This window comes from Podarcis filfolensis, assembly GCF_964270895.1.
Source record: "Podarcis filfolensis genome assembly, chromosome: 7".
NCBI lineage: Eukaryota > Metazoa > Chordata > Lepidosauria > Squamata > Lacertidae > Podarcis > Podarcis filfolensis.
Window position 1 is genome coordinate 58,399,679 of NC_139603.1, and position 20,997 is coordinate 58,420,675.

General features: G+C 41.3%; 1 protein-coding gene across 25 annotated transcripts in view; it reads right to left on the reverse strand.

The window, feature by feature from the left end:
- The window catches only part of NCOA2 (nuclear receptor coactivator 2), a 125,636-nt gene that overhangs the window by 91,025 nt on the left and 13,614 nt on the right, over window positions 1-20,997 (reverse strand). The gene's annotated exons all lie outside the window — the stretch shown is intronic.

Here is a 20,997-nt window from a genome sequence, read left to right on the forward strand (position 1 = left end):
ATTCTATTTCCCTCTTGTCTGATTATTACATTTCCAGAATAGACATACATACAGAAAATACTCCATTCTTTCTTTCTTGGTACACTGGGCAGGAATTAACATATAGATTCCTGTTAGAAACTATTCTTACGCTAAAAATGTCCCAGGTAAAGGAATAAAGAGAAGCTGGGTTATGAAATGTGGACACAGGTAGCTGTGTATGTGTGTGTACATCTACACGCAGAGATCTACTGCTGCTCTACAAGCTACATTCAATTAACTGTTAAATAAGTAAATGCTATTATTAATGTATTTCTTATTTAGAAACTGCCCTTTATCCAAAGATCCCAGGGAAGTGTACAACATTAAGAACATAATTTACGCAGCATAATAATAAAAACAAAATACACAGCATAATAAAATAATGAATAACAGTCTCTCTCTGCCCCCGCCCCCCAATTTAACAGGCTATATGTTATGTAATGGCAAAAGGCCTGGGTAAAGAGGAATGCTTTCACCTGGCACCTATATGTAATGATGGTGCCAGGCAAGCTTCTCTCTTTTTATATATGATATTTATATTAAATTACTAGGCAAGCTTCTCTGATGAGAGCATTCCACAGACAGGGAGCCACCACAGAAAGCGCCTGTTCTTGTATTGTCACCCCAGGAACCTCCTCAGGGAGAGGAAACATCTGAAGGCAGCCCTGTTTAGGGAAGTTTTTAATGTCTGGTGCTTTGTTGCGTTTTTAATATTCTGTTGGGAGCTGCCCAGAGTGGCTGGGGAAACCCAGTCAGATGTGTGGCATACAAATTTATATTATTAATTATTATTAATAATTATTATCATTAACATGGAGAAGGGCCTTAGATGACAAGCACAGGTTCCAGGTCAGTTCGTATGGCGGGGGCAGTTCTTAAGGCATTAATGTCCTGATTAGTGTAAGCCTTTATGGATCAGCACCAGCACTTTGAACTGGGCCCATAAATTAACTGGCAGCCTGTGTAGTCGGGCCAGGATCGGTGTTATATGCTCAAATAATCATGCTCTGGTGAGCAACTTGGCCATCAAATTTTGCACCAGCTGAAGTTACCGAACGGTCTTCAGAGGCAGCTCCATGCATAATATTTTGCAGTAATCCAACTTAGAGGTTACCAGAGCATGGGCCACAGAGGTTTGGCTATCCCTGTCCAGACTGGAAGCTCCTGCAGCCAATCGGAAGCCATGGAAGCCCCGTCGGACTTTTGGGTTCCAAAGAACAAACTGGAACACTCACTTCTAACTAACTTTGATGTTGTATTCCTAGTTGAAAAGTTGCTATCTTCATTGATTTAGTAAATGGGGAACATGTAGCTCTTGAGGTGTTGATGGACGCCCTGCTGCAGAAGCTCCTGCAAGCATGGCTAATGGTGAGGGATGATTTTAGCTGGAGCTAAACAGCATCCAGAAGGCCAGGGGTTCCCCATTACTGAAATATACCACCAATTCAATAGGCACCACAACATAAATATAGTGGTACCTTGGGTTAAGTACTTAATTCATTCCGGAGGTCCGTTCTTAACCTGAAACTGTTCTTAACCTGAAGCACCACTTTAGCTAATGGGGCCTCCTGCTGCCACCGTGCCGCCAGAGCACGATTTCTGTTCTCATCCTGAAGCAAAGTTCTTAACCTGAGGTACTATTTCTGGGTTAGCAGTGTTTGTAACCTGAAGCGTATGTAACCTGAAGTGTATTTAACCAGAGGTACCACTGCATAAATTATGAGGTAGACACTGATTGAAAACCACTATATGCTGTTCTTAAAATTTGTATACCACCCTTCACCCAAAGATCATAGGGTGGTTCACAACATAAAAATACAAAATGAGAACACAACACATTCTGAAACACTGGCCAAAAACCACAAGATTTTTCCTGGGGGACAGGTAAGTATACCCTGGAGGGATAAATTATACCTTAATGCACAAGTTTTAGAGTAAGCCACCATCAAGCTACCTCATGTGAGTATTCTAATTTCCATTAAGTCAGCTGTCTGAAGAAAGGACTATATGACAGGAGTTGCCTTGTCCTCCCAGTCTGGACTTTGTCATCTGCTTTGGTCGTGGATCTGATGTGTTGAGTTGGGTAGGGCTACTTCAGGGGACAGACTGCTCTTTGTCAAGGCCAAGACACCCAGAACCACCAAAGACATTGTATGGTACTGTAATAAATGAAACTTTAAGAAATTGTGCTTGAGCTTGCTTTTCTCTCCTCTCTACCATCTCTTTTTTCTAGTATGTCCTATTGCAAGTCAGAGAGCAGGGACAGTCTTGGGACTGATTTTCTGTAAGCTACTCTGACAGCCTTTTTACCCAAAGGGCAAGAGGTATAAATGCTGCAAATAAGTAAAGCACATTAAACAGCTCAAAAAAACAAAAAACAAATTCATCATAGTGAGCCAGAAAGCTATGAACACACTTATCCTTTCTGACTCAGACAGAGACAATTAATGAATCTTTTCACATCACTAAGTATGTATAAATTGGATTTTAACCAATTTCAATAGTCACTGAGCCTTGCTGTGGGAGAAATGCCACCCTCAGGCTAAAGCTTGACTATCAGATTCCTCAGAGGTATATGAGGCAGCTGTCAAAAGAGTATTTTGCCCAAGTTGTAACCAAAACAGGAGCACTCCATTTCTGCTTAGATAGCATTGCTTTAGCTCAGAGAAATGGAGGAAACCCAAACACAGAGGAGTATTCTTGGGCTGATTTTTTTTTTTTTTGAGTGTGCAGTTATCTGCCAAAGCAGCCTCATGAGTAGGCAAAAGGCATTCTGTGCAGCGCCATAATCCTGGATGACCTCGCTCATATTTGGCAGTAAGCCACAGCCATATAGCCAGCACAATCATGTCTCACCACACTACAGGCAAGAATTGCTGAGAACAGTAGGTATGATAGGGAGTTATTTTATGCTCAGTTTATGTACATAAATTCAGCCACAAAACACACTAAACACATGCTGATTGCAGCTAAAACTGCTGAATGTAATAAGAACATACCAATAATAATTTCTTATCCTAAAAAAGCAGTGGTGTCAAAAGCCCACTCAGCCACAAACCTAACAGGAGGACCTTGGGATGAGAACTCTGTGCCTAACCTCCCTGTTCTGAAAATGAAGTGGAACGCCATTGTATGCTGCCTTAAGCTCTGCCCAAATAAGACAAAATGCAAAACTAATATAGAAACTAAGGCTGCAATCTTGACTTCACTTACTGGGGAGTAAGTCACATTGAATTCAATGGGACTTACTTTTCAGCAGACATGGTTAGGGTTGCAGCAACTGCTTGAATACTTCACAATACAATTTTCACAAATGAAGTTTAAAACATACGAAGTTTCCCTCAGCGAAAGCAACTAACAAGCAGACTCGGTTACTAAACTCATGATTCAAATTTCAGCCAACCAGGTTCATCATGTGAAAAACTGATGGTCATCGGAATCCATCCTAGTTTGTACAAACAGAAATACAAGACAAGAAATAACAACAACAAAACAACAACAACATTGGGTCTATGTGAGCAACTACTGACTTCTAACACTAAAGAACCTGTGCAGGACGTGCAGTTTAATGTATCACTCCCAGTAAGGTTAGCAGGACATCTCATTTTCAGAGCAATTTATATTTCTTTGTATTTAAAATTAGCAGCTAACTTAAAAGATAAAATGAGTAGAGAAAAAGGACTTTGCCAGCTGCTTGCTTCTATATATGGTGAAAGGGCATCTTCAAGCAACTGAGTCAGCTCATGAGTATAATTACTTACGTAAACCCAGACAAGGAAAAGTATGGGCAATCCTAGAAATTTTGTGCCTAATCATTCTTTAAAAAAGTTACAATTAAAATTGGGCTGAATTTTAAGAAGCCCTATGTTCTCTTTCAAACAATCCAACTTTAATTTTTAATTTTTTTAAAAATTGCATTCACTTGTTTTTTCTGCTAAGCAAGTCTTCAAAGTCCTGGGAATGTAATTCATTTTGGAGAGTATCCCCAAAACATACAACAAAAATGCAGTGCTGGTCGCTTATCAGTAACTTTAGAAGATACTGTTTCCAGTGAGCGTCATTTGCATTAGTGGGAAGGTCCAAAAGGGTAAACGTGACAATGAAGACTGCCACAAGTTCCCACTCATTCTGTTTCGTGAATATCCTTATAAAGAAAACAAAAGAAGGCACGTACAGAAGACTTTGGCAGTACGCATGACTCTTTATAAACCCAAAGTACAGTACAGCTTTATTTCTTGGCTATAATTTGATACTACATTCCATGTATCAAGGAAATGGGTCCCCTGCTGGTGTAGGAGGAGCACCTCTCTACTGATGGCAGAGGCAATCTATTTGCAGAAGCCAAGGGCTGCAAGCTCAGATGGTAGTGCTGATCACACCAAGGTTGCAGGTTCGATCCCGATTTGGGTCAGCTGCACATTCCTATGTTGCAGGTGGTTGGATGATGCTCAGGGTCGCTTCCAATTCTACAATTTTATTATTCCAGGGAATGTTGGCACTACAGGAGCAACACACAGGTGTAAGCCTCAAGAATTAAACAGTAAGCAGATGTGTGTGGAGACATACAGAACCGCCAAATATTTTGTTTTAGAATTTTGTTGCACATCTCATGCATTTGAGTGGAAGCGTGATTCACAAATGCTTGTAATTAATAATAAAATTAACCAATCAATCTAATCCTGACAGGGGTTTCCCAAGGTCTGAAGTCATAGTCATCCCCAGCACTATTATCAGTGAGCCTTTTGCCTAAAGACTCCAGGGGCTATACTTGGAACATTTGCATGCTGTTTTATCCAGCATATGTAGATTACAAATTAGAGGTCTGAACTACTTGTGCAAGCTTTGTGCAAATGCACTGTCAACCCATCTTATGACAGCCAACTTACACATCCTGGCCACCAGTTGCATGGCTAGCCAACTACAGAACTGCAAGGGGCGGAGAACTTGCCTTTTCTTTCTTGATCTAAACTAGTCCACCCTCATTCCTACTTCTGCCTCCTTTCAAGTAGTACTCTTGACTTCACACACACCTGTTCAGACTTCTTGATTAGAATTTTCACTTTGCAATTCCCATTCTGCTCCTCCAAGACCCAAAGTATTGGTTGGTTTGCGCAATGCACCCTGCACTGGGTGTATGATGGTAGTAGATAGGGCATGTCTGTGCATGTCTCCAATATCTCCCCCCGCCGCAGCCCCCCCCGGCTTGTATTTCTGCTTAGTCGAGGAACAGAATTGTGGATCAGAACACAACAGCACAGTCCCCACATTCTGTCAAATTCCAATATGATGGAGGCACAAACAGGCCTTCCTGCAAAGGCCTGGTATATTGCTTACAGACTCACTGTTAATGCAAGGGGAGTGGAGAGAACAGGGCAACTATGCCCTATAATTAATCCTTCATACACAGATGCTACACCTGTGGAAGACTGGAGCAAGCATCTGTTATTTTAAAAATACTTATATCAGTGGAAAGTGGGACTCTCTTATGCTGGTTGCAGGCCTTCCTCAGGAGCCTCTTTCAAAACATGATGTTATTCCTTGGTCATCGATGTGTGGTCCTCCATAGTGGGGGTCAATGATGTCCCCCATAGTGTTTAACATCTACATGGTACTTCTGGGAGAGATCATCTAGGGATTTGGAGTATCTTGTCATTATACAAGCAGCTCATTTCTTCTTTTTATCCAATACCAAGGAAGCTGTTGATGTTTTCAATCAGTTCCTGGAGGCAGGAATGGGCTTGATGATGAAAACTAATAAACTGAAGCTTAATCAAAAGAAAGCAAAGGTGCTCCTGCTCAGGAAGGAGGCGCGGCTCTTGCGGGCTTTTCCCCAAGAGGGAGAAGGGACTGACTGGCCACGTCAGTCCCTTCTCCCTCCTCATAGAAAAGCACGCAAAAGCCGCACACCCTTTAAAGAGAGTGCGGCTCTTGCTGGCTTTTGTGGGAGGTGGGGGAAGGGACAGAGGGCAGCCCCTCAGTCCCTTCCCCCACCTCCCAGAAAAGTCCCCAAGAGCCACACTCCCTTTCACTAGCCATGTGGAGCATGTGTGCGGTTCTTGGGGGCTTTTCCCCCCGAGGAGGGAGAAGGGCAGCCCGTCAGTGATGGGCAGCCCTTCTCCCTCCTGGGGAAAAGCCTGCAAGAACCACACACATGCTCCACATGGCTAGTGAAAGGGAGCGCTGAGCAGAGCCTGGGATGCATACATGCTCTGCTCAGCACTCCCTTTATTTTTTTTCCCTTGCATTCCCCTTCTAAAAACTATGTGCGTCTAATGGTCACGTTCGTCTTATGGAGCGAAAACTGTGGTACGTTGGATTGTATACCTTGCAGTATGGTTATTCAATTGGTGGCCAGGAGTGCTTTTGCCCAGTTTAGGATACTGCAGCAGTTAATCTCCTAAGGAGGTAAGATGTAGTTAAAGAGCACAAGTCTTCAGTTGATCCAGAATGCAATAGCAAGGATATTAGGAGGTTCTCATTCATGGGCAATATGACACCTATTCTATCTTGGCACGGGTTGCCAATCTGTCTCCAGGCACAATTTAGTGTTTATGATTACCTTTAAAATCCTAAATAGCTGCCATCCACCACATCCTGTAACAACTTGCTCACTCATGAAGATTAAGTGAAGAGGCCCTTTCTGTGTCCCATTGATGGTGGAAGCATAGTAGCTTGGAACAAGAGAAGGCCTTTTGAGTGGATTCCTCAGTATTATGGAACACTGCACCCCATGAAGCATAGTTGGCTTACTCTTTGGATGTTTTCCACCAGTTAGTGAAGACTTTGTAAATTATTCTGGCAAGCTTTTAGCCTATCACAAAGCTAATGTTTTACCTTGGCTTACCACTCATAGTTTGTTAGGAAGAAGGGAACCACAAGGCCGGGTTCAGAAGCATGGCAAGCCATGCTCTGGCATGTTTCATGCAAAGTACAGCTACAGCAGGAGCAGAAAATGGATGCCTTTAAGCAGCATGAACCAAAGTGGAAACATATAAGCAGCATGAACCAGCACACTGCTTGTTCACAAACCACTGTTTCTTCTAAACTAGAGCTCAATCTGACAAACAAAATTGACTACTGAGTACCCAACAACTACTGACTGCTTGTCCTAATGGTGTTGCAGGAGGGGGGAGAATTGCAACAAACTGGAGGATGGAAACATGTGGACACTAAAAATGATTATATTTTCACATGCACTTTGCTTCTGATGAGTGTGCATTTTTCAGTTTCAAAACAGCTGAATGAGAATTACCGTATTTTTCGCCCTATAGGGCGCACCGCCCCATAGGACGCACCTAGGTTTTTTTGGGGGGGGGGGAAATAAAGAAAAAAAATTATTTCCCCCCCAGGCGCGGGGCTGGCGCGGGGGAAGCCTGAGCTTCCCCCATTCCCAGCCCCGAGAACAGCCTGCTATCCGCAAGCCTAGGGAGGCCAGCGGTAAGTCGCGCCGGTCTCCCCAGGCTTCGGAATGCAGGCAGCTCTGCACAGCCATCGGGAGGTGGGCGCGAAGTGCCGCCCCGCTCCGGATGGCTGCGCAGAGCTGCGCTCACCCCGGGACTGCAGGCAGCTCTGCGCAGCCATCGGGAGGCAGGCGCGACTTCGCGCCCCGCTCTGGATGGCTGCGCAGAGCTGCGCTTGCCCCGGGACTGCAGGCAGCTCTGCGCAGCCATCGGGAAGCGGGCGCGACTTCGTGCCCCGCTCCGGATGGCTGCACAGAGCTGCGCTCCCTCCGGGACTGCAGGCAGCTCTGCGCAGCCATCGGGAGGCGGGCGCGAAGTGGCGCCGGTCTCCCGAGGGTTGCACAGAGCTTCCTGAAGCCTGGAGAGCGAGAGGGGTCGGTGCGCACCGACCCCTCTCGCTCTCCAGGCTTCAGCGAAAGCCTGCATTCGCCCCATAGGACGCACACACATTTCCCCTTCATTTTTGGAGGGGAAAAAGTGCGTCCTATAGGGCGAAAAATACGGTATATAGAGGAAGGAGAAACAGAAACATCTGACTTTCTTGCAAACTATATACGACCTTTGGTAAAAGCTAAACACACTATGAAACTGCTTTGACTAGTGTAAAATGAATCTTCTAATTGGCTTAGGAAGCTAATTAGTAAGAGAAGCTTTAGCTCTTAAAAACTAATGTAAACTCTCAGAGCTTTTCAAGAGCTGTAAAGGGTTTCATTAATGATTAATAAGAGCAAACGAAATAATTCCAGTTTTCAGAGCTACAAGCAATGTAGTTCAAAGGTCATTAATTGAACCTACATTGGGAAAGTGGGAAAGTTTATTAAACAATTACCACTGTACAAGGGCCACAATAAAATCTCACAGGAATTACATGTATATGCAGTTAGCAAAAAATATTGGGTGATATCCACCATTAAGTCATATTCAGAAAAGACAAAATGAACATCAGTGGAACATCAAGTAACTTAAGTCCACTGATTTCAACAAATTCACCCTGAATTTTACTAATGATGGACATCACCTACAGCTGTACTTTTTCTTCTATTTGGGGACAGAATTAAATCTTGCAACTAAATTGGATATGTATCTGGAAAATGGTTAGTCAGAAACAAGTCCAACTGTATTCAGTGAGGCTTATTGTCAGGTAATTGCGCAGAAGACTGAAACTGTAACCATTACTTTTCTTGGCAATCAAAATAATTTTAAAATCAGCTAGATTTAAATCAATCCATCCTGCTAATATATATATCTGCCACAAAGCTAAACTTACCATTCTGAATGCTTACAGCTGATTGATATTCTCACCGGCAAAACCTGCAATGAAAATCTGCAACACATACCGAAACAAGATTAAGCAGACAGCAGCAAAGCAAGCCATTTTTGCAAAAGAACTTGCTAAATGTTGCCTGCATAGGAATCAAGATGAGTGTGCGCCTCCATTTTTAGCTTATCTCAATTCACAGTACAGCGACAGGCTGCCTGTGAGTGCTTTGGAGCCGCCTTAGAGCAGGCTTTGGCCTGTCGCTGTACTGTGCACTGGAAACTTGTCTTTCAACTTCATACTCAAATAAAGATCACAGGGACATCACAAGCTCTACTGCGTCTGCACTACCTCCACTCATTCCAAATATGACTAACATCAGAATACCCACACATGCCCCCACTGAGGATGAACACACAGTAACAATGCACGATGAGGCTGCATCAAAATTCATCAACTGCAAGGAAATGAAGTAAAGAGCAGAAGCTTATATAATGGTTTCAATTGGCTAAATTCAGGTATACAATGAAGGAACAGAACTTGTTAATTCAGTGTTTACAGTGTTAAACTGATACCCCAACAAGTTCATTCACGCGATTTTTAGGAGCTCCATCTATAAACATCAAATTTAACACCAAAATTTCTGCATGCATGAATAAATTCCCTTTACTTCAGAAAGACCAGTGAGTGGGAGTGGGATCAGAACTTATAAATATGGGATTAGTAATATTTGAAGTTTCCTTGTTTTTTTCCTATTTGGACATGATCTTTCAAACATGGGCAGAGTGACCATAGGCAAAGGAATCTCCAGACTTTAGGGATAGCCAATATAATGCCATCCATGTAATGTTGGGGGTTCAACCCGCATCAGCCCCAGCCAGCATGGCAAATGGTTAGGGATCAAACTAGAGTCCAACAAATTGTGGAGGGCACCACGTTGGCTATCCTTGCCATAGGGCTTAGCAACCCCATTTCTCCCCTTCTCCAATATGTGCCTGTGTGCAGGCAGCATAGCAGAGTAGCTTAGGGAATTAGAGGTCTATGTATTGTGGGGTTATGAGATGGGGATACCTGTTCCATATTAACTGCATGTTGTGTTACTCACATGCACGCTGGAAGCAGAGGGGCAGGGCAGAATCAGGGCTCTGTTAAGGATTATGGCGATCCCTCCAAGGTAGAGCATTGAACCTGTCCTAGGACACATTGTATTCTCACAATCCTACCCTGACAGAGACTTGAGATAAAATAAGAGAAACTATGTTCAGGATGCTTACATAACTCCCTTATTGTTTAGAATACACATCAAGGCGTGCATCTCCTGAAGTTCTTTATATGTAATACCTGGAAATGGGGCGATTAAAAAAAAAAAACACACACCACCCACCGACTAACGATCAGGAAATATGCTTTATTTCTTTATGGGGAGAAACCAATTTAGCTCAAACTCCATGATTAATTTTCTACTGCTTAAGGAAACAGTGTTTAACACACAGAGCACTCATACATTTAAACTTAACAGGTGTTAAGTTGTGTTAAGCTAAACCAGGCCAACCGCTTTAGCAAACGATGTAACATCTTATGGAAGCTAGTTTCTTGAACAGTCAGACCTACCACTGTTGTTGCAGCTGGTAATTAAATTACTGCACCTGACAGCATTGACAGGCCTACAGTCAATGCTTGACACCTCTAATGTAGTGTACAAGACCAGGAATAGCAAAACTGGTTTCAGAAATTCTAACAGGGCTTCAAGTCTGAGGCACAACTAGGAAGATTGATGAAGTATGACTGGCTGTTAAAACAGTACTATCTTTAAAAAAGCAGTTTTAAAATCAAGTGTAAATGTAATATATTGTACAGTGCATCAATGAAATATATTGTGCAAAGGAACTGGCAAAAATGAATATACTAGCACTGGTTAAATATAGTAGTTGTGTAGGCAAAGATGCCTCTTTTTCCTTTTCATTGTCAGTTGCATCTTTTTACAGAACTCTCGTTGTGGTTCATATTAATCTTAAATACAGAAGCAGATAAAATATTCATCCACAGAAATCCTACTTATGGATTGTCAAACACAGTACACCTTCTTCATCATCCACATAGATCCCCTTCCCACCCCTGCTCATCAGGGCAGGTACTATTTAAAGAAGCTGATTTTGACCTATGGCACTAAATTTGTTATCCTTCCTCCTTTCAGCCCACAACATTTGCTACATTCCTGCAAGAATGGAAAGGCAAACCAGCTGCTATCCAGCTCTGAGAGCTGGCCAAAGTCTGAGCCTGGACATCTTAGATTTTTAATTTAAGCCGACTTTCTGTTGCTATGATCAAATGTGTATATAGTATAGTTTTCGTATGTACTTTAACCCAAGAGACAGGCTGGTTTCAACATACGTTTCAAAAACACAGCTTCTAGATAAAACTTTGAGCTTTCGTTCTGTTATGAAAGAACACATTTTGTTAAACTGAGAGATTCTTATTCTTTTTAGAAAGAGGCAGCAGTATTCAAAACCAGATTTGCTTCCACTGAAGCCTGTCCCCAATACACTCCAGGGCTAGAACAGAGCTGGAGTTCCAATAATTAACATAACACTTTGCAGACCAATAACAAAGCAGGATAGAGTAACTATGAATCCACATTTTCAGTCTTAAATGTCTAACAATGAGCTCTGGGGAAAGCATCAATTATTAGATTAGAATCATTAGGAAATGGTTAGCTTTGGGGGGGGGGTTTCATAAAAAACCAAGTATATCTGACCATTAAAAAGTAGAGTCTTCACCCATACTCATTACTAGCTAAATGGCTGTGCTCACTACATTTTATCTCAACTTACCACAAAGAATCAATGGAACCACATTACAGCAGGTAACTGCCTAGAACACTTAAAAAGGAGGTATCTGAACCTGCTATCAGCATCTGGGGCCCCTCTCCATATGCCTCATTGAGAGGGCTGGAGGGCAGCAACACAAGGGCCTTTCCTGCAGTGGCTCCGTTTGTGGAATGCTCTCCCCAGAGAGGCTCACCTGGCACCTTCACCTTTAGGTGCCAGGTGAAAACATTTCTCTATAACTGGTTGATTGAACATTCTGTATTGGGAGGTGTTGTTGTTATTGATTTGTTATTGCTTTATTATGTATGTTGTATTCTCATTTTGTATTTTTATGTTGTGAACAATATCTCACTAATGTATATTAGAGTGGCTGGGGGAACCCAGTCAGATGGACCGGATACAAATTATTATTATTACTATTACTATTAATATCTGATTTATTTAAAACATTTTTATCCTACTCTTTTGTCAAAGAAGACTCCCAGAACACAAATGTCAATCAAACAATTCTTACAATACAAAATACATGGCACAAAAAGAAAAAAAGGATTGGGGGGGAGGAAAATAGAGAGCTTGGGTACTTTTTATTAGCTACAGAGTTTATGTAGCAATCAGCTGGAATGGAAAGATTTCAGGGAGATGAGAAGCCAAAAGCTGCTGCTCTTTCAGCAGAACTGATGAAAAGCTCCTGCACTCCCATCTCTCTCCCCCTCCTATAGATTGATGGAATAACTGTGGTTGATAGTTAAGGGAGGAGCCTGATATTTAAAAAATGCAGACACGATTTGCATCAAAACAAGTCTACATACCTATTCAAGTTTGAACAGAACATTTTACTGGCCTCAGTAAAATAAAATAAAAATCAAGGACCAAACATTTTTCTGCAGAAGTTATGAAAAGGCCTATATGCTACAAATACCAAGATGTCACTTTCATTAAGTATGATTAAAAGGTGTCTGGCACAGAATCCAGTTTTCACAACAGCAGTTAGCTGTCAAGCCATAGCAATGTGTGGTAGATAACAACATAACAACAACGATTGTGCTGAGGCTATGAATCCTGCCCTGTAATCAAACTATATACTTTAAAAGTTTATAATATAGAATAAGACAAAAAAAATTATTCTTGCACAGAACTAGACATGTTAAGACTTTTATATTTAAAATGAAAATTACTGTCCTTAAAAAAATCTAGTAAAACAATGCCACAACTCCAAAAATTTGCTTTTGGAAAGTGTTCAAAATATTTTGGATGAAAGAAAGCATAGTGAAAGGAGAAGTAAGTTGTTTTGTGTTTAACTATGAAACTTGAAATAATTTAAAATACTGTACACTAAGTGTTCACACAGATACATTGTTGCAGTCCTATAAATCAATGCAGCCATAGTATTACGAATACCGTATTTTCCGCTCTATAAGACGCACCAGGCCATAAGGCGCACCTAGTTTTTGGAGGAGGAAAACAAGGGGAAAAAATTCTGAATCCCAGAAGCCAGAACAGCAAGAGGGATCTGGCTTCTGGGATAGCCTCTTGCTGTTCTGGCTTCTGGGATAGCCGCACAAAGCCTCTTCTGGGCAGCGGGATGACGGCTCCCCCTGCCCAGAAGAGGCTGCGCGCGGCTAAGCTGCCCTCTGTCCCTTCCCCCACCTCCCGCAAAAGCCAACCAAGAGCTGTGCTCCCTTTAAAGAGCGCGTGGAGCGTGTTTGCGGCTCTTGGGGGCTCTTCCCCATGGAGGGAGAAGGGACTGACGGCACTAGGCGCGGCTCTTGCTGGCTTTTGCGGGAGGTGGGGGGGGGAGGGACAGAGCCTAAACTAGTATGCGAAAAGCACTTCCATCTTTAACAGTTGCTAAATAAGTTCTCTTTTACAAGACTTGTGACAAAACAGATTTAACTTTCTTTTTTATAGCTACACTAATTCAGAGTTAAGAAATCATCATGCCCCATCATTTTCTGAGGACTAAATACTCCGGGTGATATTGAAAGGTAGTTTATACACAGAACAGAGCCACTCTAAGCAATGGACTTATCTTGTAAACTACAATCTATGATAAAACTACAATAAAGCAGAAATCATAAGAATTTACAACAGTAGTTGCTTTATGTGTTAGCCAAATACCTAATGAGGCAAGGGTGAATTTTACCAAGTGAAAACACAAAACAAACTGGTTTTACTGTTTTATTTAAGGCATGATGCCTCCTTACACTTATTTTAACTTACGACTTCAATCTGTGGTTACAAGGCAATAAACTGAGATAAACTTGTGTTTGAACAAGTACTATATATTCACAATACTGAAATCAGAATGCGGTTTTCTAAATCACAATGTATAGAGTTATATCACTATGTAGAAAAATGAAAACAGAAATGCAAGAACTAAGGCTAAAATACTAAGCAATCAAACACGCATGCTGTGATGCTCTCTCCAACAATGTTCACCTGGTGCCTACCTTGTTACCTCTTCAGTGCCAGACAAAACCCTTTTTTATCTCCCTTTTTTATCTCCCATAAAATTGTAATTAATTTTTAATCCATGGCAGAATAAGTTTTATGCTGGTTTTATTCAACTCTTTAAAAAATATGTTGTTGTTCCACTGTATTAACTGCATTTTGTTTTTGTGCATCTGTGACACTCCAGGGGGTGTGCAGACAGAATTCAAAAGATAGTATAAAAATCCCTAAAAGAATGACAGCACTGCCTCCACAGTGCTCCACTAACTCCACAGACACCACTGCAGCCAAATGGTCCAGATATAATTAAGGAACCAGGGTAACCCTAAAGTTGCAAACCTCAGAAACGATGAAAAACAGCAACAATGACCTGTGTCCCAAGTGTCTCTGGGATACAGATCCTTCTGCCTTCATATTACAATATAACCATAAATATCTGTCAGATTCTGCAGCTGTGTCACTATTTCCTCATGATCCCTTGTTTGTTTCTATTATCCCCTGAAGCACCTTCCCTGTGCCAGTATGCAATCCAAAACCTATCCACTCTTAACTGGTCCTTCTATCTACACCTATGGTTCTTGAGGCAGAAAGATTAGTAAAACCCAAATCATGCCAAATATGAGCAATTTTTGTCTGTTAAGCAGGACAAGTCAGTAGATTCTGCAAAATGGCTGCACTGATCATCCTCATAGCTCTTGGAAGCAGACAGCACCACACATTTGCATTACCACAAATAGAACTTCAAGAAGGGCCACTCTTCCATTCTCTAAAATGCCAGCCATGTGGAGCTGCTTACTCGTCTCCTTCCCAACAATAAGCAAAAGCTAATAAATGTCCTCTATTGCTTCTCTATAAATTCAGCACATGCAAAATGAGCTATTCTGTTAGGAATGCTGCAAACACTAAAAAAGTTTCCTGACGCTGCATTTTAGACGTCCATCTGTTCTGTAGTGCAAACGGGAAGTTTAATACTTAAAAAAAAAATAGGGGGGAAGGGGCCCAATGAAAGGTTTTAAGTACACTCTCCATTTCCCCCCTTTCTTGGGGCACGGGCAGGAAATGTTTATCTTCAACAATAGGTCACATTCTCCTCACTATTACAGCTATATTGATGCAATGGAAATAACCCAGAACACAAATTTTAACCGAGGGTATACACTGAGCGAATAACCGCAAAATTTACAACTAAACAGACTGCAGCAGTACCCTATGACTTATACTCTGGCAAACTGCCACCTGCATAAAGCACCCTGCTAGAAGGATTTGCACTGGCTGCCAATCTGCTACTGGGCCAAGTTCAAGATGTTGGTACTAACATATAAGGCCCTATGCAGCTAAGAACCAGATTACTTGAGAGACCACCTAATTCTTTATACACATTGTAGATCACTGTGGTCTGTGACTGTGAGAGTTTCTTCCGCAAGTTCCAAAGATCTTAGAAGTCCACTCTGTAGTAACTTGGAGCGTGGATTTTAGTGTGGCCACCATCTGCTCTCTAGGAGCCTGCACATTGGCTCATTTGTGCTGTGTCATAGTTCAGCATAGCACTGCATGCAAACCAGGCCACAAGCTAGCATTTATTAAGCTACACACCAGTCCGCTCAGTTTTATTTCCAGTTCAGTAACAAAAAAATCTCAAGAACTGTTATATGTTATCCAGTGCCTTAGAAAAAGTGTAAGTAGCAACTTTTTGCAGCAATACCTGATTTAGCTCTCTCATATCGCTTACACTGTCTTCTCGTATGCAATGCCAACAACACAACAATACTTTTTTTCGGGGGGGACGACCATCTTTTCAACATGTGAATTAGTGGTGAAGCTACAATGATACTGGTAGCTTGTGTCTCACAGATGCAAACACCCACCAACCACTAACCACTAATGGTAGCAAAGTGCTTATTTGGCTTATGTAGCCCAACTGGAAATTTGGGTGGGGAATTATTTGGGACAGGCATAGTCGAAGTTATTCCTAGCCCCAAATCTGTCACCCTTCATAAAATAAGCTTGCAATTTACTTGAAAGAAAGGAGAAGAAATACATAAGTTTTTGCTTTGCTGGTCCTTCTCTGCTACAATGTGGCATGACTCTTTGGGATTCAAATAGTGTACTGCTGTGCCTGTTACATAAATTTACTTGAAAAGGAAGAGTAGCACATTGCCTGAATCTGAAAGCATTTCATTCATTCCACAGGGACATAGCAAGTGAAGCTCTTTGGGGATTAAGGTGACATTTGTGTGCACTTCCTTCTAAACAAGCGTACTTGAGGGGCAACAACGTCACACTGTTAGCAGAAGTACTGTTCACAAAACTGCAGCAGCAACAGGACCCTTCTGCCCCCCTCCATGAACATACACACACAGTGTGGTGTGCTGGTAAAAAATTACACCTCTAAATAACTGAACTTCACTGCCAGAGGAAGATGCTACAAATGCATGGAAGGCATCCCTTCTCAGCTTTGCTATGGAACTGATCTCCATGAATCCGCCATTAGCAATGCTTTAGTGGGTCAGACATTTTTATCAATTATTTCAAGAGATCTACTAATTATATGCTGTAATAATAACTTTCTAAGATTTTCTGAAAGTAAAGAAGCTGAAGCTCATGCCAGTATCAGTACAAGAAGAACAGCCAAGTTTTGATGCAACTACATGTGAAAAATCATAGCTATAACTGCTTTGTATGCCTCTGTGGCATGGCTGCTACCTTTCACCCATTGCTAGTGTGGAAGTAACCATTATCAGCAGCTCAAAACTGCAGTTCTGGACACTGCCACCAAATCTTGGGATTCCAGCCTTGCAGAAACAGCAGGGGTACATACCAAGCCTCGGTAATAGAAATAAAAAGGTCAAAATGCATATTTTAAGCTATACAAAGAAACTGCAAGAGACATTCTTGTTTGAACATACCATTTCACTTGCTTGCTACTCGTAACCTTCTAGCTGCAATTGAGAGAAATACTGGGCACAAACCAGAGCATCAATACTTATGAATCATCAAATACTTACAAATCTGAACTACAACAATCATTTTAACACAACACCAAGTGAGTTAAGTATTTGCATATATTTTTACTATTAGAATAAAAAACAAATGGGACCTATAACAACATGTTGCCAGATGAAGTACACTCGATTCCATTCCACCTCCCCTTTTTTTATCCGCCAACCCAACTGTCAGTCAGCACTGCATAGCTACTGAGCATACTAATCACTCCTAGAAGTCCCCCCCCCATTTACTGTACTTACACAAACTTTACACGCCCAAGTCTGTAAGGACGTGCCTTTTGTGGGGGGGTAGTGCCATTTCAGTTACATAAGCACTCACAGTCTGAGCATCAGAAATTGAGAAAATAACAATGCAAAAGCTGTTTCCAGCAGAAGCTTAAAACAGCAAAGTCAGCTGCATCATCACACTGAAGTGTCCTTAGATCTTTTAACAAGCTGGTAGATAAACAGAGCTAGAAAATTAAATTTTCTGAAAACCAAGACAAATCTACTGGCCTTCATCCAAGAATCAGTGTCATTGTCAGGCCCTGTATTTAATTAGCACTATTTACTGTCAAGCACTCACTTGGGTAGATCTTTTACCATCCTCAGTAAGGCTTATAGCAAATACTTGGGGGGGGGGGGAGGATCTGGCTTCAAATATGCACCAGGTCATCTCTGAAGAGGTAAGAGTTCAGGTGTCCTGTTTGTGGCCACAAAATTAAAATCTTATGTGTTCTTCACAAATTAAAGTGACATTTCTCTCATCGGCAAATCTGTAACACATCCTCTCTACCAGAACTTAAGATTTAATTTAGAAAAACAATTTTCCATTACACAACTATTATTTTAAAGTGAAAACCCAGATTTAGAATAAGCAACATAAAACAACATAAAATACTATTTTTTCTAACATTCCTATTCTTTGAATCCATTTCTAGACAAACCACACACTTCCATAAATACTTAACATGCAAATTATCTGCCATGAAGGTCTGATTTTGAAACCATTTTATTTCATTCAACAAGATATATTAAATTATAACATGTCATCCATGCAGCTTATATTAAATTATAACATGTGTCATCCATGCAGCTGAAGCATAGGGTTGCACCCAATGCTGCTATTCTACACTCACAAGAGAACTTCCCCCTCCTCTCACTTGCACCCTCTGCATAAATGGAATACATGACCATCTATGATTCAGCAATTTGTCCCCCTCACCCCGCTTTCACCCTAAGGTCCCAGGGTGGGTTACAACAATTAAAGCACAATCTGCTTTATTATATGCAGGCTTGATGCAACCAAGTTAGTGGGCTGAATCAGTGCACAGGTGTACATTTCTCTCTCCCCACCTATGTTAAATAGCTCCTGGTGTTTCAATATCTGAAGCAGAGGGGCAAGAGCTGTAACTAGTCTACCTACACCTTTTATGCAAGATTCAGGAATATTTTTTTAACAATATTTTTAAATCACAGCACTACATAAAAGCTGGTATCTGCGTCTAAAACCAAGAACATATAGTCCTCTAACACTAAAAAAGGAAGTGGATATAAGAGATGGGTGCAATATGGAGCAAAGGTATGACTGTCCATTCTTAATCTCTGTTTACATCAGGGGTCAGCAAACTTTTTCAGCAGGGGGCCGGTCCACTGTCCCTCAGACTTTGTGGGGGGCCAGACTATATTTGGGGGGGGGGGATGAACTAATTCCTATGCCCCACAAATAACACGGGCCTTAGTTTGCCTACCCATGGTTTACATGGCCAGCTCAGACCAAGATGACCATTGTAACTCAAGTCCTGGTGCTTGTGACAGCCAGGACAAAAGACCAGGGCTGGAGTGTTCTCATAGTTCACTGTGCCAGTTCCAGAATGGTGTAGCTCAGGGCCCCCAAATCAGGCCCCTTGGGGATCTGTCAGACTTTGGATCCCGCAAAAGCAAAGCTTCCACCACCACAGGTCTACCTCAAAACACCTGATTTCAAGACTTGCCATTGGTTACTGAAAGCACCTTTCTTGCCATTTGGGCAACCTCCATACACCACCTGGGGTGCTCTCTTTGCCAGTGGAGGCCAGCACTTAACACTATGCAACAAAATGGTTGCAGTAAATGGCATCAGGTAGCTCTTCTGAGACCATGAAAAAAAGAAATGATTTATTCATCTGCTAAGGAATAAATCTCTCTGATCAATCCCATTTACGGTTCAATCAAAAATGTATGTTACAAAAATGAGCTCCTCAGCTGAAACATGCCAAAGAATGATACCAATAAAATGTCACATGATACACTGTTGTGGGCTAGAACCTGCTTTGTCAGTGTATGTCACAATAAATGTATTAACCACAATCCAGAGAAAGTTAGTCACATGAAATCGTGCAGAACTCAAGATGACAAATTAATCAGTCATTACTAGGTCTCACTGATTTCAACATGAATACATTATACTATCTGTCTCTGGATCAGAGATTTTGTTCAGTGGTACCTTAAACAATCTGTTGTAGTAGGAAAAATATGAGTAAAACAGCTACCCTTCTCTGACATTTTGGTAATACTTTTGTATATGCTTTTTCTTCAGCATCAACATATTATGTGAGCATATGCTGATATGATATCTAACTGAAGTTTATGCCAAATCTCAAATGTGCAGCATATTTAAGCCAAATTGCTATCTCTATGGAATAACACAATTTCACGCACATTACTTTATTAAAATCTATACTCACCTACCAAGTCAATGGATTAAACATAAAAGGTCCATTAAGGGAGAAGTATTTTCTTTCATGTTACAGACAATTTGGGGCGTATTGGGTAGGGAGCAGAATCTAAGAATGCTTTACATCTTCAGGAATATTGTATTCTATTACTTAAGCCTGAACCATCACTTACATAAGATTCTGCACAGAAGATACTACTATACCTCCTTTTTGAAATCTACAGGTCAAATCACACTAAGGCTGTTTTTATCTCTGGGTACTTAAGAAGTTTCCTCTCCAGTATTTGTACATCCCTGTGGGACTAACATGCACCATTACTGGCTACAGTTCTCAGGATATCATTCAGAGGCATCATGACAATGAAATATTAAACCTACTATCCAGGTTTTTCAGCCTGCAGCACATTCAAAGTATCAAATTTAATCTGAACAACAAGTCTCTTCTATATCCAATCCAAGATAGATCACTAGGTCTACTATGCAACTAGCCTGGCCTTTCTAGATTATGTCTGTGCCAGCAATACTTCTAAAATTTGTCTACAAAAGATACAGACTGTATCTAGACATAACAAACTTTTATTTATCTATTACATGAACAAGTCCTGGGTTTGTGTACTACCACCCCTGCCCCTGTATCCTCCAGCAGTTGTGAGAAGATTGGAAGCCTAGCATTATGCCCAAACCCTAAAGTGTGGTTTATTTTATTATGATTTAGTTAAGACATCTTCATAAATTATGGTTTGAACTTAACTTGTTTCAGGAAACCATACAGTTTGTCTGGGTTTGGACACTACATTAACTTTTGGTTAGTTAAAAATGAAGCAAAAGCTTCTAATTGTATCCTCACAGCCATTATGGCGGAGAAGGGAGGCAGGAGCTGATGGGCCCAATAAATGATAGTCCACATGCAGGCACTACGAAGATGTCATCACAAAAATCACTGATAACTCATCACTGAATAATCTAAATATCACTTTTCAATCCTCATACTTCTTGACCTTTGTCTCTGGTATGGTTGATCACTCTCTCTTACTAACTTACTAAACAGGTTTAACTTAGTCACGATCATTCATCTCAATGGGTCTGCTCTGGGTAAAACTTAGTTGAATACCACACAAGGAGGATATTTGTTCATTCCAACTAAATTATGTCTTTCACATGCAACAACCTCAACTTCCTCTCTGATGGCTAGATGCTCATTACACCAAGCACAACCCATGACTTCTGTCTAGCAGGTAAACCATTTTGTGTGGAACATTCTGTACAATACACTGAATAG